Genomic DNA, 18398 nt, shown 5'->3' on the forward strand with positions numbered 1-18398 from the left:
ATGAACCTAATCTCCATCTAATTGCCCTTTGTGTGTGACCCTATAGGTTCTTGTAACGTTGGCAATGCTCCTAAACCCATTTAGAACCATAAGTAATGAGCGGTATCTAGCAACACATCATTACTACCCAAGTTACAAGAATGTTGAGATCCAACATCACCTTGTGACTACTAATTGTGACTCTTCACAATATATGACAAGTGTCCTTCTATCCTTGACATCTAGGTTGATCAATTTGATGCATAGATGGTGTCATCCTCTGATAAATCTAAATCTTGAACTCCAAGTAGACTCACTATAATCAAATGAGCTCAATATCTCATATTGACTCATTTGAGCATGGTCATGCACTTAGTGGTCTCACTCTATCAAGAATAACGATGTCACTCCCATTATATAGGAGGGATAGATCCCACCTACATCACTCACATTCCTCCACATAATTTGTTACATACCCAGTAATCACCTTTATAGTCTACCTAGTTACGGGTAACGTTTGACGAAACCAAAGTATGCAACTCCTTATATAGGGAACCATGGTGACTTCAAGTTCAAGGACTAATAGTCATACTAATAGCCACATGAGAAAGTATATGACACTCATATAATGATCCATGATATTTTCTCATGGCGGGTCATTCAGTATACATTCTCCAATGCATACCCATGTGTCAACTTGATATCTCTATATCCATGACTTGTGAGATCAAGTCATCGAGTTGACCTACATGCTAGTCTCGTCGCATTAACATTGTGCTTGAATGTTAATACTTGACTAGGAATGATTAAGAGTAGTGTTCTCTATATCATCTCACTATTGATTCAACCAATCGATTGATATAGATAAGAACCTTCTACTCAAGGACGCTACTATACTTAGTTATTTGGCACCAATACAAATAAGTATAATAACCAAACAAATGCCTTTATATACATAGGAATATGATACAATGAGTCCACACAACAACCATCATATGATTGACTCTAGGGCTCTAACTAACACACACAAGTTGTTTGTTGAAATGACAAGTTAGTGCAAGTATAAGAAAGAAGTATTAAGAAGAAAGTATTTGTTAGAGTGTATACTGAAAGCCTAAGCTTTTGTAAACATTTATTATGAATAAAGAATCACATTTGGTCAAATTATCTACATTTGTTTGTAGTTGTTCAATTAATTTATATTGTAGATAACATAGTATGTGGTGTCACATACAGAAGATAATGTTATCAGTACCTTATAAATTATAAACAGTAGCTCACGACCAAAATGGAAAGGAACAAACCATTGGAAGGTCGTAGTGTAATTAGATATTAGTTTATCTTAACTAAATAATTACACTAGTACACTTAGAGTGTATTGAGTAGGACCATTAGAGGTCGTTTCTTTTATACTGACTTTATAAAGGAAAAAAAACCTCAGTTATTATGGAAGTGTGTGCTCTTAATCCTAATATAATAACAAGCACATATATTTGATATTTATTTCTTTAATTTATCAATGGGTGAGATTTAGCTCGATAAATCAAAAAGCCCGATAAGTTGGGAAATGATATCACTTATAGTGTGTGTTGTTGATTATAGAAGGAAACTGTGTCCTAGTATCTAGGTTGATAATGTCCCCAAGATGAGCTCATAAGGATTGTCATGTTAAACCCTGCAGGTGGACTTAGTCCAACATGACGATAAGGTTGAGTGGTACTATTCTTGGATTAAGATATTAATTAAATGAGTTGTCAGTAACTCACTTAATTAGTGGGCATTCGACATCTTAAACACAGGGAGACTAACACACTCATAATAAGAAGGAGCTCAAAAAATTTATTTGGGATTGGTGCGGTAGTTCAATAATAGTTCTCTAGTGGAATGAATTATTATTGATAAAATTAAGTTGTGTGTTCGGGGCGAACACGGGATGCTTAATTTTATCGGGAGACCAAAACCAATTCCTCCTCTCGGTCCCTATCGTAGCCTCTTATTTATAGAGTATTATACCCACCTTCATACCCAAGATGTAGGGGCCGGCCAAGCTAGCTTGTGGATCAAGCTACGGCCGGCCAAGCCTTGGTTCATGGGTGGCCGGCCCTAGCTTGAACCCAAGCTTAGGTGGCCAACCCTAGCTTGAACCCAAGCTTAGGTGGCCGGCCCCCATTAAATTAAAAAGAATTTTAATTTTAAAATTTTCTTATGTGAATGATATAATTTATTGGAGAGATTAAAAATTAAAATATCTCTTTTAAAAGGATCTACAAAAGATTAAAGAAAGAGATTAGATCTCTTTCCTTATTTGAAGATTGAAAAGATATTTTATTTTTCTTCTTTATAAATTATTCACATGTTGAAAAATTAAAATTATAGAAATTTCTTTTTATTCACCATGAAGGGATAAATTTTATTTTAAAATTTTTCCGGAAGCAAATAAGGAAAGTTTAATTTTTCAGAAAATTTTTCTTATTTGTTTGATCCTAGTTGTGGCCGGCCATAAGATGGTTAAGAGGGAAGTTTAATTAAATTTTCCTAAATAACCATTGACAAAAAGAATTAGGGAAAATTTTATTGTAAATAAGTTTCCTTAATTACGAAGGCCAAGGATTACAAAAGAGGGGGTTAAGGTGCCTTCAAGGGACACAACCTCTATTATTCTCTCCCTCTTTTCCTTGGTGTTGTGGCCGGCCATCCTCTCTCCCTCTCTTCTTTTTTTTTGTGGTGGCCGAAACTCTTCCTTGCTTGGAGCTTTTGTGGTGGCCGGATACTACTTGGAGAAGAAGAAGAAGAAGAAGGAGAAAAAGCTTGCATCCCTTGGAGCTTAGTTGGTGGAAAATGTTCTTCATCCTTGGATTTTGGTGCTTGGCCGAAACTTGAAGGAAGAAGAAGAAGGTGCTAGGTGGTCCTCATCTTGGAAGATTGTTGCCCACACAACGTCTGAGGTTAGAAGAGGAATACGGTAGAAGATCAAGAGGTCTTTCTAAAAGGTATAACTAGTATTTTTCCTTTCCGCATCATACTAGTTATTTTTGGAAATAATACCAAATACAAGAGGCATGCGATTCTAGTATTTCGAATTTGTTTTCGATGTTGTGTTATTTTGTTTTTCTTTTCCTTGTGATTTGATTGTTCTTTTCAGTTGACCTAAAGTTATTTAAGGAAATTAAATATTAACTTTCCTTAAAAGGCTTTGTCTAGGCGGTGGTGGTTGTTCCCATATCCAAGAAGGCGATGTGCCTCGCCATGCAGTCCTGGAAGCCAATTTTGGAAACTAATATTTAATGAAATTAATAACTTAGGTGATTTGGATCGAACGTGTTAAGTTTCGCAGGAGATCCGAGTCTAAACCTAAAAGAACAAATAGATTAAACTTTGGATCAAACGTGTTAAGTTCCGCAGGCGATCCAAGTTTAATTTAAAAGAACACAAGGTAGCTAGGAAAAGGTTCAGACCTTTGTACAAAAATTTTGTACAGTGGAACCATTAGGTTTTCCGAGTAGCAACCAATAATTGGTATCAGAGCTAGGGTTTTGCCTCTGTGTATTTGGTATTAGTTTAATTATGCACATGTCATACATAATTTAGGCAGGTTAATAGTAGGATGTGCTAACTTTGTGGATGCAGGATCCAACTATTATGACTTTTAGTTATTATGTGTGTGATTGGAGCCTTGGACATGTCAAGGGCATTTATATGTGTGTGCATGATTGTATTATAAAATACAACGGGAGCTGTATTTAATTTTATTAGGATTTTATTTTTGATCTAGTTACATGTACATTCCTTTTATGGAATATAGGATCGATGGATGTAAATTTTTATTTTATGTTCGATCTAGTTTACATGTACATTCCTTCGAGGAATATAGGATCGAAAAATGTAAAATTCTATTTGTGTCGCGGATCGAATCTTGCAAGGCGTGGAACCTTTTGAGGACAAGAGGCGCAGCAGAACAAGGAGCAAGATGGATGCGACAGCAAGACCCGGTGGCGGTGGCCAAATATGGCAGCAGCTTGGGATGACAACACACGGAGGACAACCATAGATAAAAGTCATAATAGTTGAAAATTAGATTTTCTATTTATTTCTTTTATATTGTGCTGTGTGTGCATGTTAGTATACATGTTTAGTAGGCTAGCATAGTTAAAATTCCTCATTTATAAATAACTAAGTGGGAGAGGGATTTTAAATAAATTCCATGGTCTCCATTACTGGTTTGTAAGTGATGTAAACAAGCTTGCGCGTTGGCTCTGAATGTCTTCCTCCATATCGGATGAGCTTGTTTGTGGATCACTAGAACAAACTTCCATTTGGGATGACTATAGGAAGTTAATTAAGAGCGTGTGATCTTCCCCATCGGAAGGGGCACAATCTTATTAATGGACTTAGTGTCAAGTAATGGTATACACTTAGGCACAACTAATAGTATCCTCCCCATCGGAGTCACTGCTATTATTTGTGTGACCAAAGGATACCAACTATTAATTTTATTTGTCAAAAAATTAGGTTGACAAGATAATAAAATTAATGGGTTAAAACCCTCCTTTTACAAATGTTGAATTTGTATACGTCCACACTATCGTGGCATACAAAATTCACGGTGTTTTGAGGTGTTGGTTAATTTAAAATAGTATTATTTGATGAATCAATATTATTCTAAATTTAGAGTTTTGACCAAAAGTTATTTGTGATTCTTAGGATGACTTTCAACCCACTGTCTATCATACTACAACAGAATAGACTTACTGGTCTTAACTACATAGATTGGAAAAAGGAACCTGGACATTGTTCTTACTGCTGAAAGCTATAAGTTTGTACTGACTGAACCTTGTCCTGATGCACCCACTGGTGAATCTACCCAAGAGGAGATTGAATATCATGAGAAATGGGTAAAGGTAGATGAGATAGCGCGGTGTTACATTTTGGCTTCAATGTCAAATGTATTGCAACATCAGCATCAAGATTTACCAACAGCTTATGATATTATGAACAATCTCAAGGAACTCTTTGGTCATCAGGATCGGGCTTCTAGACAAGAAGCCATGAGAAAGATAATGACAGCCACCATGTAAGAGGGTACTCCTGTGAGGGATCATATCCTAAAGATGATGGCTTATCTGAACGAAATACAGATCTTTGGAGGAGAAATTGATGAGGAAACCCAAATCGATATGATCCTCCAAACACTACCTAGAAGTTTTGAGCATTTGGCCTGAATTACAATATGAACAAAAGGTATATTCATTGGCGGAACTATTGATAGAACTTCAGGCAGCAGAAGGATTGTTTCATCACAATTCTCATATTCACTATGTTGAAAATGGTTCTACTTCTAAACCGAAAGGAAAGAAGAAGAAGAAACAAGTTGGTTCAGCAAAGAAAGTGAATAAATCTCAGAGTACAAGACCTAAAGCTGGATTGAAGAAGCCGAAGGTCAAGTGCTTTATCTGCAAGCAGTCAGGGCATTGGAAGGCGGACTGTCCTCGTAGGAGTCAGAACAACAAAGGTATATCTCATGCTCTAGTTGTTGAAACATGTTTAGCGGTGTTATCTACCAGTACCTGGTGTGTAGATACGGGAGCCACTGATCATGTCTGCAATTCCTTGCAAGGGTTCCAGGAAACCCGACGACTAACTGAAGGAGAGATTACCGTCTACATGGGCAATGCTACTAAGGTGGTGGCTGTTGCAGTGGGAGACGTCTACTTATCTTTTAATAGGAATAGAAATTTGGTTTTAAAAAATTGTCTTTATGTACCCAGTTTTAGAAAGAATTTAATTTCAGTTTCTAAACTGTTTTTGGATGGATATTCAGTTTCTTTTAGTAATGATGTAGTTATTAAGAGAAATAAAGTGATTATCTGTTCTGGTGCATTAGTTGACAATTTGTATACTTTAAATCCAATTTCTCCCACAAAGAAAAACATGGAAATTTATAACTCATCTTCTAACTCTAATAAGAGAAAAGAACCTTCAGAAATGAACCAAGCATATCTTTGGCATCTAAGGCTTGGTCATATTAACTTAAGTAGGATTCAGAGGCTTATAGCCGATGGACTTTTGAGTTCATTAGAGTTGGAAAATTTTTCAACTTGTGAATCTTGCTTGGAAGGTAAAATGACCAAAAGGCCTTTTAAGGACAAGGGGTATAGAGCCAAAGAAGTGTTAGAATTGGTTCATTCTGATTTGTGTGGTCCTATGTCTGTCCAGGCAAGAGGTGGTTTTGAATATTTTATCTCTTTTATAGACGATTATTCAAGATACAGATACATTTACCTAATGCGCCGCAAGTCCGAGTGCTTTGATAAGTTTAAAGAGTACAAGGCTGATGTGGAGAAATGACTAGGTAAAAGTATCAAGACACTACGGTCTGATCGTGGTGGCGAATACCTCTTAGGAGAGTTTAGGAATTACTTATCAGAGGCCGGGATTCAATCCCAACTGTCTACACCTGGTACACCCCAACAGAATGGTGTGGCAGAACGAAGGAATATGACTCTTATGGAAATGGTTAGATCGATGATGAGATATTCAGAATTACCAAATTCATTTTGGGGATACGCTCTGGAAACGGCAGTGTACATTCTGAACTTAGTACCTTCTAAATCAGTTTCTTCTACTCTCACAGAATTGTGGAATGGGTGAAAGCCCAGTCTAAGACATATTCAGATTTGGGGTAGTCCAACACATGTGCTGAAACCAGATGCTGATAAGTTAGAATCTCGTACAGAAGTTCGCGTGTTTGTGGGGTATCCCAGAGGAACGAAAGGTGGTTTATTTTATAGTCCTAAAGACCAGAAGGTCATTGTTAGCACCAATGCCCAGTTTTTAGAAGAAGACTATATAATGGATCACAAGCCCAGTAGCAAAGTTGTTTTAGAAGAACTTAGAGAGGGCACGTCTACCTTAGTACCAACAGTACAAGATGAAGTACCACAAGAGACTACAACACGTGTCACACATGATACACAACCACAGGCTGTGCCTCGTCATAGTGGGAGGGTTGTTAGGCAGCCTGATAGATTCATGTTTTTGGGAGAGTCTTCGGACTTAATCCCGGGTAAACATGAACCTGATCCCCGAACATATGACGAAGCACTCCAAGATATAGATGCAGCATCTTGACAAAAGGCAATGAATTCTGAAATAGAGTCTATGTACTCTAATAAGGTCTAGGAGCTCGTAGAACCACCTGATGGTGTAAAAGTCGTTGGATGCAAGTGGATCTACAAAAGGAAAAGAGGGACAGACGGGAAGGTAGAAACCTTCAAAGCTAGGCTTGTTGCGAAAGGGTACACTCAGAAAGAGGGAATCAATTATGAGGAGACCTTTTCACCGGTAGTCATGCTTAAGTCTATCCGGATACTCTTATCCATTGCTGCTCATATGGATTATGAAATTTGGCAAATGGATGTCAAGACATCTTTCCTTAATGGAAGTCTTGAAGAGAACATCCATATGAAGCAACCAGAAGGGTTCATTGAAAAAGGCAAAGAGCATCTAGTGTGCAAGCTCAATCGGTCCATTTATGGACTGAAGCATGCTTCAAGGTCTTGGAACATCCGGTTTAATGAAGTAATCCAGTCATATGGATTTATTCAGTGTCCGGATAAGTCTTGTGTATACAAGAAGTGTAACGGAAACGTGGTGGTATTTCTTATACTATACGTAGATGATATTTTGTTAATTGGCAACAATGTCAAGGTATTATCGGATGTAAGAGCATGGTTGTCCAAACAATTTGATATGAAGGACTTAGGAGATTGTGCACACATTCTTGGGATCAAAGTTATAAGGGATCGCAAGAAAAGAATGTTGTGTCTGTCCCAAGCTTCATATATAGATACAATCCTTACTCATTTTAGCATGTAGGATTCCAAGAAAGATTTCTTACCTTTTAGGCATGGAGTAGCTCTATCTAAAGAGATGTCTCCGAAGACATCAAAGGAGATAGAGGACATGAAAGCAGTTCCTTATGTTTTGGCTATAGGAAGCTTAATGTATGCAATGCTATGTACGAGACCTGATATCTGTTTTACCGTGGGCATGGTTAGCAGATATCAGAGTAACCCTGGACAAGGACATTGGACTGCGGTAAAGTATATATTAAAGTACCTGAGAAGGACTAGATATTATATGCTAGTTTACCAAGCAGACGATTTGCTCCCTGTGGGTTACACGGATTCAGATTTCCAATCAGATAGGGACAACAGTAAGTCTACATCAGGCTATGTGTTTACTTTAGGAGGTGGAGCCATTGCATGGAGGAGTGTTAAGCAGAAATACGTTTCGGACTCAACCATGGAAGCTGAGTATGTAGCAGCCTCTGAGGCAGCTAAAGAAGCAGTATGGCTCAGGAACTTTCTAATGGACTTAGATGTGATTCCTGGTTTGCCCAAAATCATCACAATTTATTGTGATAATAGCAGTGCAGTTGCAAACTCGAAGGAATCACGAACCCATAAGGCAAGTAAACATATAGAGCGCAAGTACCACCTGATACGAGATATCATGAAGCGAGGAGAAGTTGTCATCGCCAAGATTGTATCAGCAGATAACCTGGCAGATCCTTTCACTAAGGCCCTTCCAGCTAAAGCTTTCGATCGGCATGTGGAGGGGATGGGAATCGGATGTATGGCAGAAGATATGGCAGCTTAGTCATTAGTATAAGTGGGAGATTGTTAGAGTGTATACTGAAAGCCTAAGCTTTTGTAAACATTTATTATGAATAAAGAATCACATTTGGTCAAATTATCTACATTTGTTTGTAGTTGTTCAATTAATTTATATTTTAGATAACATAGTATGTGGTGTCACATACAGAAGATAATGTTATCAGTACCTTATAAATTATAAACAGTATCTCACGACCAAAATGGAAAGGAACAAACCATTGGAAGGTCATAGTGTAATTAGGAATTAGTTTATCTTAACTAAATAATTACACTAGTACACTCAGAGTGTATTGAGTAGGACCATTAGAGGTCGTTTCTTTTATACTGACTTTATAAAGGAACAAAGACCTCAGTTATTATGGAAGTGTGTGCTCTTAATCCTAATATAATAACAAGCACATATATTTGATATTTATTTCTTTAATTTATCAATGGGTGAGATTTAGCTCGATAAATCAAAAAGCCCGATAAGTTGGGAAATGATATCACTTATAGTGTGTGTTGTTGATTATAGAAGGAAACTGTGTCCTAGTATCTAGGTTGATAATGTCCCCAAGATGAGCTCATAAGGATTGTCATGTTAAACCCTGCAGGTGGACTTAGTCCAACATGACGATAAGGTTGAGTGGTACTATTCTTAGATTAAGATATTAATTAAATGAGTTGTCAGTAACTCACTTAATTAGTGGACATTCGACATCTTAAACACAGGGAGACTAACACACTCATAATAAGAAGGAGCCCAAAAAATGTAATTTGGGATTGGTGCGGTAGTTCAATAATAGTTCTCTAGTGGAATGAATTATTATTGATAAAATTAAGTTGTGTGTTCGGGGCGAACACGGGATGCTTAATTTTATCGGGAGACCAAAACTAATTTCTCCTCTCGGTCCCTATCGTAGCCTCTTATTTATAGAGTACTATACCCACCTATACCCACCTTCATACCCATGATGTAGGGGCCGGCCAAGCTAGCTTGTGGATCAAGCTAGGGCCGGCCAAGCCTTGGTTCATGGGTGGCCGGCCCTAGCTTGAACCCAAGCTTAGGTGGCCGACCCCCATTAAATTAAAAATAATTTTAATTTTAAATTTTTCTTATGTGAAAGATATAATTTATTGGAGAGATTAAAAATTAAAATATCTCTTTTAAAAGGATCTACAAAAGATTAAAGAAAGAGATTAGATCTCTTTCCTTATTTGTAGATTGGAAAGATATTTTATTTTGCTTCTTTATAAATTATTCACATGTTGAAAAATTAAAATTATAGAAATTTCTTTTTATCCACCATGAAGGGATAAATTTTATTTTAAAATTTTTCCGGAAGCAATTAAGGAAAGTTTAATTTTTCAGAAAATTTTTCTTATTTGTTTGATCCTAGTTGTGGACGGCCATAAGATGGTTAAGAGGGAAGTTTAATTAAATTTTCCTAAATAACCATTGAAAAAAAGAATTAGGGAAAATTTTATTGTAAATAAGTTTCCTTAATTACCAAGGCCAAGGATTATAAAAGAGGGGGTTAAGGTGCCTTCAAGGGACACAACCTCTATTATTCTCTCCCTCTTTTCCTTGGTGTTGTGGCTGGCCATCCTCTCTCCCTCTCTTCTTTTTTTTTTTTTTGTGGTGGCCGAAACTCTTCCTTGCTTGGAGCTTTTGTGGTGGCCGGATACTACTTGGAGAAGAAGAAGAAGAAGGAGAAAAAGCTTGCATCCCTTGGAGCTTAGTTGGTGGAAAAAGTTCTTCATCCTTGGATTTTGGTGCTTGGCCGAAACTTGAAGGAAGAAGAAGAAGGTGCTAGGTGGTCCTCATCTTGGAAGATCATTGCCCACACAACGTCCGAGGTTAGAAGAGGAATACGGTAGAAGATCAAGAGGTCTTTCTAAAAGGTATAACTAGTATTTTTCCTTTCCGTATCATACTAGTTATTTTTGGAAATAATACCAAATACAAGAGGCATGCGATTCTAGTATTTCGAATTTGTTTTCGATGTTGTGTTATTTTGTTTTTCTTTTCCTTGTGATTTGATTGTTCTTTTCGGTTGATCTAAAGTTATTTAAGGAAATTAAATATTAACTTTCCTTAAAAGACTTTGTCTAGGCGGTGGTGGTTGTTCCCATATCCAAGAAGGCCATGTGCCTCGCTATGTAGTCCTGGAAGCCAATTTTGGAAACTAATATTTAATGAAATTAATAACTTAGGTGATTTGGATCGAACGTGTTAAGTTCCGCAGGAGATCCGAGTCTAAACCTAAAAGAACAAATAGATTAAACTTTGGATCAAACGTGTTAAGTTCCGCAGGCGATCCAAGTTTAATTTAAAAGAACACATGGTAGCTAGGAAAAGGTTCAGACCTTTGTAGAAAATTTTTGTACAGTGGAACCATTAGGTTTTCCTAGTAGCAACCAACATTATTTTACTTTTAAATGACATGTACTGAACACAAGGTCCATTGGTGGCTCCTAGATCGCCTAGTAGTACCTTGATAAGTTCGGGATTAGCTACCTCGGACTTTATTAAGAATGCGCGCAAAGTGGTACAATGTCAGACCCAAAGTAAGTGATTATTATTTTTACTAGTATGTAAGATAAAGTTTTCAAAGCTCATTGATTTGTTAAAGTGAAAACATTGTTAAGTTGAGAACTAGAGTTAGAGAGTGCAAGGCTTGAACTATATAGCATAGCAAGTTTTATGTTTTCATTGCATGGGTTTAAGTGGATATTTTGCATGATAAACTGATTTTAAAATGCATGTCATATACATATTTCTGAGTTATGTATTTTAGCATAAATGATGGTTAAGTGCATGTTTTGGTTTCCGCAAGCAGTTTGAAAAATATGTAGTTTTTGAATGCATTGTTTTGTGAGTAGATGGTACTTACTAAGCATTTGCTTATAGATTACTTTTCCTTATACTGCAAATAAACGTAAAGGAAAGTTCGAGTAAGGAGGGGCAGTAGGAGCAATGTTTGCTGGTGTGTGTGACGGAATAGTGGGAAGTGATCTTGGAATTTGCTAGTGCATGGAATATGTTAGATTTTGGTACTGATGGACCTATTGTCTTATCCCGCTTCATATAAAAATGATATTAAGAGTGGTGTATGATGAAATTGACAGTTTGTTAGTAATTATCATGTCAAAGACTCTTCCTAAAGAAATGGGAGAGAATGGTAAACCAAGAGGGAGTACAAAGGGGAGAACCAACCTCCTTTGTAGTGCTGTGTGTGACCCCTGCACGGCCCGTGACACGGCCGTGTGAATTCACACGGCCATCACCTGTCCCCTCTCGGCCAGGGTGACATGATCTCGTGGATTCACACGACCATCACCTGCTCCCTCTCGGCCAGGGTGCTACGGTCGTAGTGACACGGCCGCGTGGCTTCACACGACCGTGCATCTCTTTTGGTCTCGGTCAAGGTGACACGGTCGTGTGAAGCACACGACCGTGCACCTCTTCTTCTCGGGTAAGATGACACGGTCGTGTGGTTTCACACGGCCGTGTACCCCTTTGTCACAGCCGAGGTGACACGGCCGTGTGAGAAACACGGTCATGCCCCTCTTCCTCGCTGCCAGGTGACATGACCGTGTTGAAGCCACACGGTCGTGCCCTGCTCCAGCAGGGAAGGGCTTACATGGTCATGCCCAAACTTGGGTCTGGTAAGGCCACACGGTCGGTCATCACCACACGGCCATATCATGCCCCTTCACGGGTAGGGCCACAGGGCTGGTTAGGATCACACGGTCCAGCCCCCCCCCCCCCCCCCCCCTCGCGCAACTATAGAGTACCTCTTAGCTCTGCTTCGCTCCAAACCTTGGTTTAACAGTCGAAAGAAGTTCAGACAAGATTTCTGAATCTAGCGAAGTGCAAATAACAATATCCTTAGAAGGTAACCAAAGAGTAACGTCCATGCCTAAGATAGGGTTTCATAAATTCGGTCATTACAGATGAAGAGGGAGCAACATCAGATGAAAGCAACACTATAGGAGGAGTATCATATAACGAGATCAATAAGGTAAGTTAGGTACAATGTCTACCTCCTGACTAGTTATACAAGTTTATTAAAATGCTATTAAAAAATTCTTGTCAATTAGAAAATGATAATAAAAAATTATTAAAGGAAAATAAAGAGCTAAAATAAACTTTAGCAAAATATTATCGATTATAAGATTTTGATAAGATGAAAATTGAAAGAACAAATAGAAAATTTGAAGAATTCTACATGTTCAAATTTTGCTACTTCAAATTTTAGAAATTATTAAGAACTAAATTGACATTTCAGTATTTGAATTCTTTCTCTTTGTTCTTCATTTGTAAGTGCGTTCAACATTCTGTATGAGCCTTCTCCTCCTCTGGCTTGTGTTAAAGAAGTAGTTTGGTTAGTTGAGCTTCGTTTGCCTTAGATTAACAACCTCCCTGGTTGCAAACCAAATAAATCTTTTGTCTCATACTTCTTTTATTCATTTTAGTTTATTTCATTAAAGTGTTTGTCGTAATCAAACCTGTAAGTTTTGAGAAGGGTATTGTTAATTTTTTCAGGGTAATTCACCCCCTCTTGCCGGTCACTAAGGGACCTATAGTTCTGACTCAAGTTCGAATCCATCTGCCTCCTCCTCAGCCATTAGTGTCATAAAGTTGATTTGGTCTTGCTCTTCTAAGTTTGACTCTGAGGATAACTCTCAAGATTCTGACTCAGATTCAAACTCACTTTTGCCTTGATCTTCTAGTCTCGACATAGTCTCGTGAAGCTCGATCAATTGCGTCCATAACTTGAATGCATTTTTGTAATTTTCTAATTAACATAAAATTTCATTAAGCAAAATAGTAATTAATATACTCATTACCCTTGTGTTTGCTTTAGCGTTTCAAGAAGGTTGTTTTAATGCAATCCAGTTCTCGAAATTGTCACTTCCTACGAAACATTCCATCATTAATTTGCCTCCAGGAATTAAAATAGACTTGATCGTACGATGGAGGTTCATAGAAGTTTCTCCCTTCTTGATAGGATATTGGCATTCTTGCAAGAAAAAAAAAATAGAAAATGAATTTCCAAGACTTCATCTTGGAATTAGTAGTACGATATAAAATTATGAAAGGAATAAAAAAAGAATAAAATATTTTTAACAAAAAGAAAAGAAAATATTTTTAAAGTACTCAAAAAATGGTTAAGTTAATTTAGAGCAACCTGCTCTGATACCAATTGAAGGATGGAAACGCGATAGAAGGGGGGTTGAATATCGTTCATTAAAATTTGATTCTTTTATCGTAAAAGTAAATCAAAATAAGTAGCAATATAGAAAAGCAAAAGCAATACAAGTGACTCAGGTGGTTACTTGGTTCATAGCCTATGTCGACTCCTACTCCAAGACCTGCGATCCTTGATTACACCATTACCCAAGTCATTGAAAATCCTCTTTCTGAAATCATCGAAAAAGAGGTAATTTATACAATGGAGTTTACAAAATAATATGCAAGCTAATGTAAATATACCGACAATGAAATACAAGATGAAGAACGTTGGAGCTTTTTAGCATCATAGCATGTGCATAGTTGAAGCGTAGAGCAGTAACACAAACAACAGAAAGATGATCGGAAGATTGCACAGAAGTTCATATCGTCGACGCTGATCTTGAGGTCCTTTTATACACATTTGGTAGACCGAAAAGGGTTCGGTCAATTGATCCTTTCGGTAGACCGATCATCCTATCAGTCAACTGATCAACCAGCCTTTCTTCTTCGCCAAGATCCGATCTTCACGTAATTAAGAGCATTAATTGATCGGTCGACTGATCACCTTGATCGGTCGATCGATCCCTCTAGTTTCTAAGTTTTACTGAGATCGAATCTACCAAGTGTGTTACCAAATTAGGTTCGGTCGACCGATCCCTGAGATCGGTCGACCAATCTGCTTGACTTCCAAGTCTGCTCTGCGTGATATGAATCCTATCATATCAGCTAGGTTCAGTCGACTGAACCTCTTGTTCGATCGACTGAACTTCCTGTTCGATCGACCGATCCCTACGGCTTCTACAAAATAGAGTTAGTTCCACATAAAAAATGTCCCTACAACACAAAGTTAGCACAGTAGTATAATGATGCATGAGTAAGAAAAGGCAGTAAGAGATGTCTTGATTTCAACATGAAAACCTCCCTGTTTCTTTAGTTGGATCAGCGACCTAGGGTTTGTCCCTTCCCGGAACACGACCTCCCCGTCGCTCCACTCCAGTTGATTACCTCAACCTACAGTCCAAACATTTGGTCCTCCATATCTGTTTGGACTCTTTCTGCTCAGTGTCTGATCGTATGATCCACTAAGACTTTTTATGCAATACTAAATTAGCCAACAACAATAATAATAATGCAAAATACTATGGTAAAACTAAACTTAGGTTTACCAAGATTTGTTGGTCCAACTGACCGTGTGAGGTTGACCGGAAACCTTTCGATCAACCTGTTAGAACTTTTGAGCCACAAAAACCGCTTTTTGTGTTGCGGAAACCACGAAGTTCTTAGCCATTGAATCCGTGCGAAGATAAAATTTTTCATGTACTTAGTTTTTCTACTCTAGATCTACTTTAGATCTACATGTCAAGGGATATACCTTTGAAGCGAAGCCCTTCGCAAATCCCGCTCGTCCAAGGTTCTTCGGATCTCAACTGTGTTCAAGCGGACACACCTCTAGAAGTATCCACACGAACAAGAGATAAAGAGAACAAACTAAGAGTGTGCTAGCACCCTCAGAAGTCACGGCAAGGATGAGAGGGAGAGGGAAGAAGAGAGGAGGAGGAAGATCACTTGAATGTGCACACCAAAAATTATTCACACACTTGTAACTCCTCTCCTCTTTAAGTGGCCGGCCACTCATGGAAGACAAAGAGTCATGGCTCTTGGTTTACCTTATGAGGTGGCACACACTTGAGCTAGCTTTGATGATGTGGAACACCATCATTGGCCGGCCCCATGTCATGTCACAAATGAGGTGGCAAATATTAAGTCAAACTTGACCCTTCATCTTCCCTCTCAAGTCAATTCAAACTTGACCTCTTATCTCCCATGGTTGAACAAGTCCAACCTTTGATTCAAGTCAATTTTGATTTAATGAATCTCTATTAATTGAATTAAATTGACTCAATGAATCATAATCTAAATTAGACTCATTGGACACATGAATCAAATTGAGTCCAACTCAATTAGTTTAATTTGGATTACTCTTAATCCAATTTGGTTCATCACATGAACCTAATCCTCTAGGTTCATCAAATGAACCTAATCTCCATCTAATTGCCCTTTTTCTGTGACCCTATAAGTTCTTGTAACGTTGGCAATATTCCTAAACCCATTTAGAAACATAAGTAATGAGCGGTATCTAGCAACAGATCATTACTACCCAAGTTACAAGAATGTTGAGATCCAACATCACCTTGTGACTACTAATTGTGACTCTCATAATTTATGACAATGTCCTTCTATCCTTGACATCTAGATTGATCAATTGAGTCATATACCGTGTCATCCTCTAATCAATCTATATCTTGAACTCCAAGTAGACTCACTCTAATCAAATGAGCTCAATATCTCATATTAACTCACTTGGGCATGGCCATGCACTTAGTGGTCTCACTCTATCAAGAATCATGATGTCTCTCCCATCATATAGGAGGGATAGATCCCATCTACATCACTCACATCCCTCCGCATAATTTATTACATACCCAGTAATCGCCTTTATAGTCCACCCAGTTACGGGTGACGTTTGACGAAGTCAAAGTATGCAACTCCTTATGTAGGGAACTATGGTGACTTTAGGTCCAAGGATTAATGGTTATACTAATAGTCACATGAGAAAGTATATGCCACTCATATAACGATCCATGATACTTTCTCATGGCGGGTCATTCAGTATACATTCTCCAATGCATACCCATGTGTCAACTTGATATCTCTATATCCATGACTTGTGAGATCAAGTCATCGAGTTGACCTACATCCTAGTCTCAGTGCATTAACATTGTCCCTGAATGTTAATACTTGACTAGGAATGATTAAGAGTAGTGTTCTCTATATCATCTCACTATCGATTCAACCAATCGATTGATATAGATAAGAACCTTATACTCAAGGACGATATTATACTTAGTTATTTGGCACCAATACAAGTAAGTATAATAACCATAAAGAAATGTCTTTATAAACATATATGAATATGATACATCAAGTTCATACAACAATCATCACATGATTGGCTCTTGGGCTCTAATTAACAATCTCCCACTAGCACTAGTGCCAATCAGTGTATGCTCTAAGGCCCAATGACCTAGTGTGACCATCATGTTTTCTCTGTGCCAAAGCCTTGGTCAAGGGATCAACGATGTTAGCCTCTGTGGATACTCTGCAAATCTTCACATCTCCTCTATCGATAATCTCTCGAATGAGATGGAAGCGCTGTAGTATGTGTTTGGTCCGCTGGTGTGAGCGAGGTTCCTTAGCCTGTGCAATTGCTCCATTGTTGTCACAATAGAGCTCTATAGGATCAGCTATGCTAGGAACCACCCCAAGCACAGTAATGAACTTGCGGATCCAAGCTGCCTCCTTTGCTGCTTCTGATGCAGCAATATACTCGGCCTCTGTTGTAGAATCAACAACTGTATCCTGCTTCGAACTCTTCCAGCTCACAGCACCACCATTTAAGCAAAACATGAATCCTGACTGTGATCTATAATCATCCTAGTCAGTTTGGAAGCTGACATCACTATAACCCTTTACAGCTAACTCATCATCGACTCCATATATCAAGAAATATTCTTTAGTCCTTCTCAAGTACTTAAGAATATTCTTGACTACTATCCAGTGACCTTCACCTAGATCTGACTGATATCTGCTCGTCATGCTCAAAGCATACGAAACATCAAGATGAGTACATAGCATGACGTACATAATAGATCCTATGGTTGAAACATAAGGGATCTTATCCATGCGGTCTCTCTCTTCTCTAGAAGAGGGACCTGGAGTCTTCGAAAGACTCATACCATGTGACATTGGCAGAAATCCTTTCTTGGAATTTTGCATGGCAAACCGTAGTAATACCTTGTCAATATATGTACTCTGACTTAAGTCAAGCAATCTCTTAGATCTATCTCTATAGATCTTTATGCCTAGAATACGAGCTGCTTTACCTAAGTCCTTTATTGAGAAACAATTTCCTAGCCAAGTCTTTACAGACTATAGCAAAGGGATGTCATTCCCAATGAGTAGTATGTCATCCACATACAATACAAGGAAGACAACTGTGCTCCCAACAACCTTCTTGTAAACACAGGGTTCATCTTCATTCTTGATGAAATCAAACTGTTTGATTGCATCATCAAATCGAAGATTCCATCTCCGAGAAGCTTGCTTTAGTCCATAAATGGACTTATGCAGCTTACATACTCTGCCAGTATGCTGTGGATCTACAAAACCCTTAAGTTGTGTCATGTACACATCCTCGAGCAAGTTTCCATTCAGAAATGCGGTTTTGACATCCATCTGCCAGATCTCAAAATCGTGGTATGCTGCAATAGCAAGCATGATCCGAATGGACTTAAACATCGCTACTGGAGAAAAAGTTTCATCATAGTCAATATCATGAATTTGCTTGAAACCTTTAGCTACCAAATGACCCTTATATATAAGTCCATCCATGTCAGTCTTTTTCTCAAATACCCACTTACACCCAATGGGTTTGACCCCTTCAGGTGGATCAACCAAAG

This window comes from Zingiber officinale, chromosome 1A, assembly GCF_018446385.1.
Source record: "Zingiber officinale cultivar Zhangliang chromosome 1A, Zo_v1.1, whole genome shotgun sequence".
Classification (NCBI taxonomy): domain Eukaryota; kingdom Viridiplantae; phylum Streptophyta; class Magnoliopsida; order Zingiberales; family Zingiberaceae; genus Zingiber; species Zingiber officinale.